Consider the following 13,488-nt stretch of genomic DNA (forward strand, 5'->3'; position numbering starts at 1 on the left):
TATGGAGTGCGGATTGCGATGCTTCATTTTTCACCGGAATCGATGGAAAGTATCAGAAGAAGAACAAAAAAGTCTTGTTCAGCTGTAAAAACCTGTTAAGCAGAAAGTAATCTACCAAAAAATAAAACCCAGTACAACAGAAATGTATAAAACATTGTACATTTCAAATTGTAGGATTGCTTAATGTTCTGTAAAAAGTTTCTCGTTTAGCATTTCGCTTCTTTTGCACGACTTAACTTGATAATAATGACGTGTCAGCCAAACATACACTTAGCCATCGTTGTAAATAGTTATTAATTTTTAAATGTATAACATCGTAAATGCCAACAGTTATATGTCGCATAAAAACGGCGGAACAATAACCGTGTGAACGAGGGGCGAAGGACAAGAGGCTTAAAATTATTAAATGGATAATACATAAAAGAGAGTACAATGTTATTATTATATATTATAGTATAATGTGCTGCTTTATGTGTACATTATAGTTTTATGGGTTTATGGTACGTGATATCAACAGAAACATCTCTTGTGTTAAAGTTAGGGTTCCCAGCTTAGACGAGGATTAAGTAAATTTTTTATTTTATTGATATGGGATATTGAATAAAAGAGATTTTTACAATTTTTGATAAAATCACTAATAGAATTTTATGCTTTACTCCCTAGAAAGCGAAAGAAAAAGAGTTTGGAAAATACTCGAACTGCAGGCAATAAGAACCTGCCAAAACTGCTATCGGCCAGTTCCAGCAGGTTTTCGACTCTTTCAGTAACCTCAGCATGATTATTTGATCACAGCCTTAGTCTGCAGTTAACGTTGGCAAATTTCTCTTGAAATTTCGTTATTTTTGGCCGTTGTATTTTGTCAATGAACCTAATTCAATTAATTACGCTATAGCTCTAAGTAAATTAAAAAAATCGTATAAGACTCAAACTTGATTTGCTACACCTTTTTAGATACCAATCTTCGCCAAGGAGATCCAACAACCATATCTTAGCGACTTTAGCATTGCTATTCAATCCGACTAACAGACTACAAAAATCAGGGCTAACAGAGCCTATTAAGAAATTACAGGGAGCCATTCCAGGTCCAGTATTAAGTCTTTCATAAAAGTAGTAGCACCAAGAAACTCGTTCGCATTATCCTAGGCCTACAGAACATGAATGCATGCATTGGAAAGGCGGGCGAACTAGCTTGGTTTGCTGGGTGTAACCTTTCTTAGCTAGATATCCTTCTGTGGCATGCCTAGGGCTGTAACAAATTCAGCCTTCAAGGTCCTGGATTCGTAGTAAATATTGTGTCAAAATGCCATCAAGCAAAATAATTAATTATTTTTAAGTTTTTAGAGTAAGTACAAACTGTTTACAGATAAGTACAAATCTAAACTTCAGGAACACCATAGAAACAATAATTCACACTTGATTGGAGGCAATTGAGGGTACCATAATTGTAATACAAGAAAATTTCACAATACTAATGTTACTCGTACATTTGAAGTAGTTGGAAATCGAGTTTATACATGTAATTTTTAAAAGCTCTAATCAAAGTAATGCTAATTTTCAGTTGTCTTTCACTGCTAGAAAGTAGTGCTATACAATAATGCTCCAAAGTAGGCTAATTGTTGGATCCCCTTATCACCAAGGTACTCATCCATTGTCCTGAAAACATTTGCAAGATCCATTGTTTCTGAAAGGTTTCTACAGAAGTTTACTTCTCCCCAAAGCCATAATAATGCCTTTAGAACGAGCTCCTTTTACTCTTTTATTCGCAATTAAACGATCTCCTCAAGTTCCTAGCCTCAGAAAGTAGGTGTACTCAAATAAAAAAATCTCTCACATTCAGACTATTTATAAGAACAAATTATTCAGCTTTTCTAGTGGGTACACCGTTAGCTGATTTATTGGAAGTGTTATTTACATTGGCTGAAATATTTGTTTCGGTAAATTTAAGAAACTGGGGACGCAACAATAAATGTGCTACACTACTTCGTTTTCAGCACAGCTTACAAATGCCCGCAGAATTAAATCAATATTTTTTTACAGTTAAAATAAATGTTACATTATTTAGTATTTGGCATTCTAATTTGAGAAATCAGTTTTAATTTCATTATGATGCAGTTAAACGGTAAAAATATTTATAAAAAAAAGTGGCTAATATCGTTGATCCTTTGAAGTACGCAAGTTCATTTTGTTCTTGACCGGTTTTGGATTAGAAACCATTATTAGTGGTCAATTTATCCTTAACTAAAATTTACAGTTTACAAATTTTAGTATAAGGATTGATTAAACGCCAAAAGGTACACAAATTAGCAAATGCCCAACATTTCATTCATATTTCTATTATCACATTTTTTAGAATGTTCAGTGGTCAATTTATTAGTTTGGTTTCAAAAATTTGCCTTCTATTGTGTTACTGGCATACACTACACTGACTCAGAAGTCCAAAATTATAGTTTGTATAACAGAATCAAATGGCAAGTTAAATTATATTACCCCAAACTGATGAAACTGGTCTGAAACAGGAGATACATGCATTCCACGACTGGATAAAATCAACGAAAGTAATATTAGAAAGTAAGGTTAATATGGAATGTATTAATATTTACAAATGCAGAATGAAATCTATAGAATAGGGGATAGTAAGAAAAGCATTGATGTGGAAAGAGCGTTAAAACCATTCGTTATCTTGTCACCAACAATTTGGTCAATAATGTTAAAGAACAATACACTCTCAGCCGACAGTGTTACTAGACATCATCTATTAGTTTACACTAGAGCTGTCCCACTGTTCTAAGTTTTCTCACAATACTGAGGTTAGCTTTCAACTTGGATTACTTCTCTCATATTTAAATATAATTCTGTTTTAAGAAGGCAATTTTAAACTAATTTCAGTAAAAATTTTTATTGGAGAGCGGCTATGCCGATGAGAAAAAAAAAATGTCACAAATATCAGCAGTACTTTTAAGGTACAATTGTTTACAAATAACCTATTATTGTATCACAACTCTTTTCCAAAATACCGATAACATTTGTTTTCCAGAATAGCTTGACCTTCCAAAAAAAAAGTGATACACTTACATGAGTATTAAAAGGAAACCATTGATGATATTTCTAATCTGATGATTAGTATCGTAACATAACATCAAGTTTAAGCTTACTGAAGTTTAATCTTTCGATTTTCAACAATGATCACATACATTCGCTTAAAAGGAGTGAGAGATCGCTAACCACTTTCTTAAAAAATCTTTTAAATACTTGATGAACGAAGTGTTGAGGTTATTATGGACAGTTCTGTTCGAATTATAATACTGAGAACTTTAGTTATTCGGGAATTAATTTGAGATTATCAGATAAATTTGTCAAATTCTAAAATGCAAATGTAGAACAAACTCCAAAAAACTATTATAACCTTAAAAACCATCATCACCATCTATCTACTCCCTGAAAAAAGATCTTCAACTTCTTGTTTCCACTCTGAATTGTTTTATTAGGGTCATATGTACCTCAATAAAGCGCTGTTTTCATTTTATTTCATGTTACATCATTTAATTAAATATATTTTTTGAACTTTAAAAAAAGAATTAAATTTCAGAAATTGCTCCTTGGCTAAAACCTCATCTATCCTTAGAAAATATTAACACCAAAGGCTTATAAGTTATAACCATCACACGATAATTTTTCCAACCTCAAATATTTTCGGTGGTCTTTCAATTTCGGAAAAATGCATACGACTGCACGCCTTCTCTTACAATTGGTGAGCAAAAGTTAAAAAAAGCAAATAGTAGATGGTTTACGTTCAACAGAAAGATCTTTGTATGAACGTTGGTGTTTGTTAGGGTCGCCACGATGAATTATTGACTTCAAAGTTATAAATTTCTTTGCCAGCTGTTTAGATAGCTGGTCGAGTTGGCACACATTGCTTCCTCCTCACACGTGAACACACTGCTGTCCCCGCGGAGGACTTTCTGGTGCGATTCAGCTATTCTGAGTACAGCAATATACAACGAAATAATCGAGATATATAGAAGGCAGTTCTATGTGTTAAAACGCACCATATTCCCAAAGAAACATAAAGTTGAATTTCACTCGTTTACTGAGGAGTTTGGGGTGGAGATGGTACAAATCCCGCGGGCATCTTGCCACAAGCTATAACAGTTATTCCTTCATGCCATATAACAACTATAGAATATGGCGTGCCTTTTAATAAACTGTAAATCTCTCCAAAAGAATAGACAGTAGTTAGCTAAACTTTAAGCATGTTTTCCATCGTACTAGTGCATATAATAAAACTCGATGTAAAATTTACAAAAGGAAACACACTGAAAAGAAATTGTTTTAAGAGGTCTCCTAGAGAGCGCACTTCCTGGACTATTGGGCCTGTAGAGGCAACAAATACTTGTGAGCTCGGCGCCAAATGTAAATGATCCTAATTGTGGAGTAGGAAAAATAAATAGAAAAAAATTCTCGGATTACCCAAAAAACACCATCCCTAACCATCAAGATACATTAAATCACCGATTTTGCCGTGAATCTTTCATTAAACTCTGATCCTGGCACAGCATCTGTTCTTTTCAAGACTATTTCTTAGATTTTAAAATGACCTGTACAAATAAATAACGTTTTCGTCAAATCGTAATGCTCTTCGCCTCATTGTTTAAATATCATTGGAATGCTTGCTCCTCTAAATGCCGGAAGGCTTAGTTTTTACCATTATAAATTTATTCTTCCCAAGAATTGTTTAAAAAGGAATTCTAGATATCTGAAGAAGTTGTGTTTAAATTAAAATTAAGAGATATCATTTAATATTAAAGTATAAATACTTCTATTACGAAATCCACTGAAGTAAATTAAAATATTTAAAATATCTTTACTAATGCCAAACTTTCTGTTTAGAACTTATCTGAATAATTTTCAATTGATAACTAACTCCAAGGCTTAGAGAAACGGTAATTATACAAGTCCAGTCGGTGGAGTAAATATAACGGAGTCTGAGATGTAAGCAGATGGTTATCTGCAGACAGAATCATGTCTCCCGACAACATTTGAAAACTAGACAAAACATTCTCAATCCCGGATGTTCCTACTAGCTTGTCAGAGAAATTCATTGAAAGTACCTATTTTAATTACGTAAAACTACTTCAACCATTTCTTTATTATCTCTAAATCATTTTCATTTATCTTATAAAGAGAAATTAAATTCTAGAATCTACTAACTTAATAATTAAGGCTACGTTCTTATTGACCTTTGTTATCTGCCACTTAGAGTGAGGTTATCAGTTACCCCCTCTTAGGCTATCAGTTTTGCAACGTTTCAAAGGTCACTTAACCCTATAACTGAAGCAAACGCAATGCCAATAATGCAAAGGATTGCCATTGAGCAGTCTGTGGATTTCTGTCACCAGTTGTAAGCATAAGTGAATTGCATTTCAAGAGCCTTGAAGGAAAGAATAAAAGAGGAATCAAGGCTGTACATTAAATCTAAGCAACAATAGCTTTTTGCGAGAAGATTTATGAAGGAAAATTTATTTGGTAGATGACCTGTAAACTCAGAAGGGAGGTGGGGAAATTATCTATAGTTTATTTCTTAGTATATAGTCCAGGCACTGCCATCCGACTTACATTCTGAATTTACTAGATCTTAACTCTAATTTTATCTTTCGTAAGAGTGGAATATGAAGTATTATCATCGTTTAGATTTACGAATTTTTCACCTGGCTGTTCTCCGACTATGAAAACGTAACTTTAAATTACTCTAAAACAAAAAATCACAGCATTTCAAATTTAATATTTGGCATAAGGTCCCACAAGAGAATTCGACAATCAGCTTTTACATAGATCTTCTCTCTTTTTTTTTTTTTGGACTATTTATTTGAAACAGTTTCGCACTTTAGGGTTTTTAACCGTGAAGGACACTTCTGAGGAAGGTAAGTGGTTACCCTATCCTCTTCTAAAGTGACTTATGAGCTCTTTTAAAATATTAAATAATATTCTGCCTTTAAATACAATATTGCCTAACTGAAATTGTAAAATCTTGATTTTTTTTTTCCATTTTCCGTAAATGTCTCATTAACCATTCGAGCTGATGCCTTTAAATAAAATATTGATTAGCAGGGATTAGGGATTAGCAAAGTGGTTAGCGTACACTGGATTCCAATGAGGTTAAAATTCTGGGTTCGAATATAATTACTGACACTTAGATTTTCTCTTCCTTAGGAGCTTCTTACAACTCTGTGTGATGGACAGTGTTCTCTGCAGCGAGAGCTGGCAGTGAAAAAAGCACCAGGCCTTTAATAAATAAATAAATAATAATAATAATATTTAATACTTCTAAACAAAGAAAAACCTGTGTTGTTACCTCCATTTAGCTGTATATTATATTATCAAAAGTCTCCTTTGTTACCAAATAATTGTATAATGTTATAAATATTGTAAACAATATAACAGTATTGGAACACACGATATAATTAAAGAGATACTGAAATCATTACATCAATATGGTGTGTAGGAATCCTCAAATATTATGTAGTATTGTGTGGGATAATTATATTAGGTTTAATATTCATAATTTATATGAGTATGTAAATGTTATCACTTTCAAATCTATAAATTAATTAACTTATTTAATACTAATTAATTCAATGATATTGCAAGTAGAAAATTATAATTGAATTTTTATAAAATGTTTTTGCTTTGATAAAATTTTCCTGTGAACTTTCAAAAAAATATGATTTCATTAGATGCTAAATTAGATTAAATTTTCTAGATATCTTCACTTTCTTGGCAGATCTATAATATAAACTATTGTCTGCCAAAAATACTCCTCAAAAGAGAGATGCATGTCAGAGGAATAAGCATTCTATCTTGAGAATTATTTCACAGCAAGTTCGAGCGTTTTACTGCCATTGAGAAATCAATAACCTTAAAAACTGGTCAACAAAATTATGAAGCAGTTTAAAGGCTTGCTTTATAAGGTCAACACTAATAGAATGAACAAAGTGGAAAATTATTACAATGAAAATGATACTTCCATGTAGTTACAATTATTATTTGTTAGGTCTCTAAGGAGTGAAGGGGAAGATGCCCCAAATAATTAAACTTACCGTGTAAAGATGATGGTAATTTTATACGCTCTAGTGGGGCCAACCAGGGCTTCCTACTTTTATAAAATATATCCCTGGTTAGCAATCTAAGAGACAGCAAGACGAGAGGAAGAAGTCCCAAGTTTTTTGGGATAGGGTTGATGGTTTTGGTTGAGAAGGTCGTTAAGAGTTTGGTCTAAATTAAGTAAATACTGTTGCAGTAAGGGGACAGAGAGTGAGAGAGCAAGTATCCTCTCTTCTCTTTCGCAGAGAGGTCCACATTTAATTACTGAATTTTATTAAAGCTGCTACGTGGAAATATGACCACGGGTAGTTGCCGAGTTTAGGGATTTATGTTTCTTAATTAAAATTCCCGCGTAATTCTCTACCATCGCTCACACCTCACCTATGTCCTGGCAGGGATAAATGTGTGGAGTGGGAGGACATGATATGGTTTTGGTTACCAACGCCGGCTCATTTTGCACCAAGTGCCCAGTCAGGAGACCAGGAGGCAAGTTAACCCGTATCGCAGGTAGAGAGAGTTTAGGGCGAGTGTTGATTAAAAAAATGAACCAGAGTTTGTGGAATGAGCAACGAACGGATGAGAATCGTTGCTAGTATGGCGCTCTCTGGCAGCAACAGTTCGCTCGCAATCATCATATCATCACTTCCAACACTGATGTGTCACTTTACAACAAGAGGTATTTTACTGCCGCTCTCTAATATTTAACTTAATCTTCTTGTTTTTGCTTTCTTTTCTGTTATTTACATCCATCTCCTTCTTTACATGTTTAATTTAATATAATCACTTATTTACATTAAATTATTACTCTATTAGCTGGGATTAAAATCCCACCACGCTCCGTAATTTTTAATCATTCATATTGATGAATACAATCAGAACACTGATGGCCATGCCAATTAAAAAGGCATGATGTATAAAATTGTTATCAACCTAACTTCTTTTTATTTTTTAGTTTTTTTAAAGTCTGTTTTAGAGTTCTTTAAACGTAATATACTGTTGGTAAAACCATTCTTTGTAATTGAGTGACCCTCAGAAAAAAACTTCAATATTGCAACTTCAACCACAATCCAATAATTTCCTGCGGACATTTAGAAATCCACTGTACCAGCAATGAAGTACTAATGTCACAATCAATAATTTCTGAAATTCAGCTATAAGAAATTTAATATTGGAAACTAAAACTTAACCGTAAAATTATCATCCTCCTTATGGTAATGTGTGAAGGCTGAATGACTCCAATACTTTAACAATTTCCCATTGATCGTCGTGATTCCACTCTTTTCCCTTGACCAGATCATTAGTCCAGTTTTGACTCAATAGGCTCCCTGTAGCATACTTCACATTTCGGGACCATAAGAAAACTCTTAATGCAGCTTAACACTTCTGAACTGTTAAGGAGTCATTTTTGATCGGATTAAACCCCAATCAAGAACCCTTAAAGCGAATGATTTGATTTATCTCCTTCTCTTTACTCTAACTTAGCTCATGGATTATTCTTTTCTTTTATCAGTGGAAAACACCTTATTAATTTTATAAGGTCCGCCTCCAATGCAACTTGAAAATATGTTCCCAGTTATTAGAACCTAAAAACACAAAATCATTTGTTAATCAGAAGAAATTGGTGGTTGATCCATTACAATTACAATTTGGCGAGGTTTTAATCCCGCTTGACAAAAATTTATAATAATATTGCATCATTCTAGCTACAGATAAGTTTAGAAGTTAGGCTGCAACTTTCAAATTCTGATGAAAGATTTACTACGATTGCAGCTTTGAATTTGGAGGAGCATGAATTACTTTGAGCTGGATTATTCTTTAACAATCTTTTTAAGGTAAGAATTTTCAAATTTTTATAAAAAGCCCCACGGTCTCGACACTTCGAATTATGATTTTGAGCTTTAAGATGCCAAGAATTGCTTTTTTTTTTACAATTTTTTCTTATGAATTTACTTTCATATAAGTCGATTTACGGTGAAGTTAGGAGAAGAGACGGCAACTTTTGTGCTGACAGAGAATCTTAGCAGTATCTGCTCAGGCTTATTCATGTGGTGATGAGATTTTTCTCACAAAAAGTTAGGAAACTTTAAAATTCATGTAGTTTTATTAAAAAATAAAAATAATTGGATGCATTGTTTGTCAAATTTAAAATGTCTAGCTTTATGCTTTTATGCAATAAACTCTTTAAACAATATCTTATTTAAGTTAAATAAATTTCAAAGGGAAACTTGATGAACTTATCATATATTTAACTAAAGGAAAATTTTAATAAACTTGAAGAGGTTTGCACAGAGTAATACTATCTCTTGTAGTGTTCCATTTTTTTAATAAAAATTCCAGATAGCGCTGCCAGTAATGTTTGCCAGTCTTCCTTTTCCTTCTCATTTTTGCTTGAGTTTTAGTTTTGTTGTTTATATCAACTTTTATGGGTCGCATATAGTGAATAAAATTGAATATTTGACTATTAATTATTCCATTAATTTATTTATTTGATAAAATTTAAGGTTTATTAAAAAGTAAATTAAAGTAAACTTGTAAACTGAGAATTTACTAAATCTATTATTTGATTTATAACTGGAATTTAGTTTAGAATCAAATTTAAATAATTTCTAAGCGATCCTTGTTTCAGCTCCATCTGTCTGGATGATGACAGATGCAAGCCACAACAGCTGCAATATAATCAGAATTCCTAGTGTTTTCATTAAGTCCTTCGTCTCCTTTAATAAGTGCCATTTTCATGAATTTTCATTTTCACTTTTAGTTGTTCGTCATTTTTATGCTGATTTTTTAGTCAAGATTCGTTTAAAGATTTAATTATAATAATTTTTGTTTTTTATTTCTAGAAAAATGAACTAAGTCTTTCAGTTAAAAGAGATTTGCTCATAACTAGGAGAAGACAGCAATGATAAGGTCGACGGTTCCGGAATCCAAGATTTACCTGATAGGTTATTATAGAAAGGATTCGGTCTATCTAGTTTTTTAATAAGTTGCCGCACACTCAACAGCCGTTAGGCTTTTTGTGAGGGGGAACCCAATAGAACCGAAGGGAGTTAGAGGTAGACCACGCTCAATTACACGCCCACATACCACTTCTACGTTCTTCCATTAAGACTTTTTTGGCTAATTATTCTTTTGAAAAATGTACTCTAGAAAAAAAATGTACACTATTTTTTCCTCCATAAGTATTTAGGTATGGTTAAACAGAAGCGAATAATGAATTCCCACATTTTTAAGGAGCTTTAGAGACGCTTCAGTCCTGACTTAAATTAGGATGTTAAAATTAGTAAAAAAGTAAGTTTTCCAGAATTTCAAGGGTTTCCGTCTGCAGATATGACAACTTTGGCTGGAACTAAGCCCTTTACTAAACTTGGACAGAATTGTGGATAGCCTCGTGCACGATTTTCTCTCTGCAGACTATCACAAACACAACTGCCAAGAATTATCTGATTTTTTCTTCAATACCAATCAAGTTAAGGTCTCCCAAGAACCTTTCCTCTACGGCATTTCTATACTACTGACAGTCGTGGAAATATAAAATAAAATAAATACAAAAATATTATTAACCAAAACAAACCTTTTCAAGTCTATATTCAAAAATTTTAATCAAGTTACTGAAACGGCATCAATTTCTTCACATAGTTGAGGCGAAACTCGAAACACATAAGACAATATTTTCCTTAATGTCTGAAAAACGAGAATAACATTTTTACGAATTACATTTTTAATTTCTTAATAAGTGTTTATTTTGTTAAGTACAACGAAAAGAACAAAAACTAAATTTGAAAAAAAAAAGTAGTACTTATTTGTACTTTGTGTTCCTTTGTTTTCTGATCATTTAAAAACCACTCAGTACCAGTCTTTTTAAGGCCGGAGAGGCAGAGCCAAAGAAGATGGCAGCGGTAGGATGAAGTAGGAAACGGTAGCTGAAGAAGTAGAGACTTCCCTCCGTCTCTTTGAAACAGCTTAAGTTCTCTCATCTTCCGCTGTTGCACACTCTCACGCGCGCTGTTCACTTACTGTGTATCCACCTTAACCCGTCAGTACAATGGCTCCTACATCAAGGATTGTTAACCTTCTGAAAGTGAAAGGTAAAGTTCAAAGCAAATCTCCATGGTGACAATATTGCCGAGTCTCCCACTTATACCCCTTTTTCACTTTGTTATTTTCATAGCTTTCTTCATATTAAATAATAAATGATTGATTAACTTAAATTTCAACTTCATTCTTTAAAAAATTTTTGAAAATTTTCCATTCAAAGATTTTATTTTAATATTACAACTGCGCTTCATATGTAGGACATTCTGGGAATGGCGAACATTCAGAACCGGTAAATAACAAAAAAAGAAATCAAAGTTTCTTTAATTTTATTGAGCAACTTTTTACTCAACTGAGAGAGAAATCATAGATTAATCTAGAAAGAAACTAGCATTATTATGTAAAACAAGCAATTTCCTAAAAGAAAAAATATTTTCTAATGTAAGAATATCAAAACCGAGATACGATTGTTAAACTTTAACAAAATTAATATAAGCTAAAAAGAATGGTTATTTAGAGGACTAGCAGAGACTATTCAAAATTGCGATCTTGACAGATTAGAAGTGTTGAAAGCAGCTAGTTTATAAGAACGGATTGCGGTTGTTGTTGTATGAGATTGGCGCATGATGTGCATACAGTTAAGCTAACTCATTCAGTTTCCCCAGTTGGGACGCGATTTAATATCGTCTAGAAAGTTTAACTGAGACATAATTTACCAGGGAAACTGTTCACCTCCACAAACTATGTATTTTAAACTTCATTGAGAATACAATGTGGGCAATGATATGTGGAGCATATTTAGAATACTATTTTCTATTAGTTGGATTATTTCTTTTTCTCAATTGTGATTGGTAAGCTTCATTTCATTAAATAAAGTTCAAGTTTTTAAAAATATATTTAGAATCACTTTCAGACCACACAGCTATTAAAAAAAAAGAAGTTGTTTCTGTATTTTAAAATTAACTCTCCATTTTTAATGTAAAGGTTCCTTTTTATTGTTAAAAAAGTAATTAAACTCTTCTCTTTTTTTTTAATTTTACACATACTGTAATTATTGTCACTATAATATGTTGAAGCATAAATAATGTTAATTATTGTTTAAGCTTCAGAGAGCTTTAATATATTAAATTAAAAATTAATTAAGTAGATAATTATTATTTTAACACAGAAAAAACTTAATATATTTGTAAAGTTGAGAAAAACAAAATGTATATAATAAATTTACAAAGCAGATTAGAACTACATAGTTCGTGAATTATTGGTGGAAATAATAATTATATGTAGAACGATAACAATGTAATAACAACGTAAAATAATATAATAATTTGAAATAGAATTGTTATTAATTTAAATTAATTAACTCTAATTAAAAATGTGTATTTATAAATAAATATAAGATAGGTGTATTACCTGCGAGGTGAACTATAATTCTGTATCGTGCATAAAATTATTATTTCAATCAGCTGTTATCATTTTTCTCTCACAAACGTATATATTCCTTTTTTTTTTATCGAAAAACAAATCAAAATAACCTTAAATAAGACTTCTCATTAACTGCACCGGCCGAAATATTAATATAAAAAAATAAGTAACAGCGTGGACATGATTATACATGTATGAAGGATGAGAGTTTTTATTATTGAGGAGAACTAATTAAAGAATTCCCTTCAATTAACAACTCCATTAATCTCTACAATTTGCAATTAGCAGTGCTGGACTGTTTATCTGTAATATCCTTGATCGGAAAAGCTGGTCGGTAATTAAAAAACCAAAAGACAAATTCTTATGGCCTGGAATGAACAAATCAGCAGCAGGCAAGACCTAAGTGAATAGGTTGAAATCAGCAATGGAAGTAGTTATGTAAACGGTAAAGCAATAAATCTGTCATTTTAATGGAAGGTACTTTAAGTGCTTAAACGGTGAGGCCCCCAAAAATTAAAAAAAAAAAAAAAAAAAAAATGAGTGAACCAGAGCTGAACTGAGTTTCTCACAGAGTCCCTTTAGTGTACTCAAGGTTTTTAAGAAGTTAATGGGAAATAACGTTTACTGTGCAGACTCTTGTCATTTCTTCTTAATTTGACCATCCTTTACTACAGGAGCCGGCTGGTTTGATATGTAAGCTGGCATTTCTCCCCTAATACTACAAATTATTAGATCATTAACTCCGGACGATAAAAAATTCTCGGTACAATTAGCGGTAGTGTACATCAATCCTCTAGTTGCACCTGGGGTCCACTCAGTCCACCATAAGAAAAACTTAATTTCTCTTTTAATGAAAGTTAGATATTTATTAAACAATAATGAAAGTTTCAGAAAATTAATTACATTATGGAATTAATTAATTATTCTGAAGGCATC

General features: G+C 32.2%; 1 protein-coding gene and 1 long non-coding RNA gene across 3 annotated transcripts in view; one reads left to right on the plus strand and one right to left on the minus strand.

The window, feature by feature from the left end:
* The window catches only part of LOC141455859 (neurotrimin-like), a 433,945-nt gene that overhangs the window by 142,689 nt on the left and 277,768 nt on the right, over window positions 1-13,488 (minus strand). The gene's annotated exons all lie outside the window — the stretch shown is intronic.
* LOC141455736 (uncharacterized) lies at window positions 7,388-10,810 on the plus strand. Its single transcript, XR_012459420.1, has 3 exons — window positions 7,388-7,774; window positions 8,869-8,930; window positions 9,939-10,810. It is a non-coding gene; the product is annotated as an uncharacterized lncRNA (long non-coding RNA).

The sequence above is a fragment of the Rhodnius prolixus genome, unplaced genomic scaffold (assembly GCF_049639745.1).
Source record: "Rhodnius prolixus isolate KJV_2025 unplaced genomic scaffold, Rpr scaffold_4, whole genome shotgun sequence".
Classification (NCBI taxonomy): Eukaryota; Metazoa; Arthropoda; class Insecta; order Hemiptera; family Reduviidae; genus Rhodnius; species Rhodnius prolixus.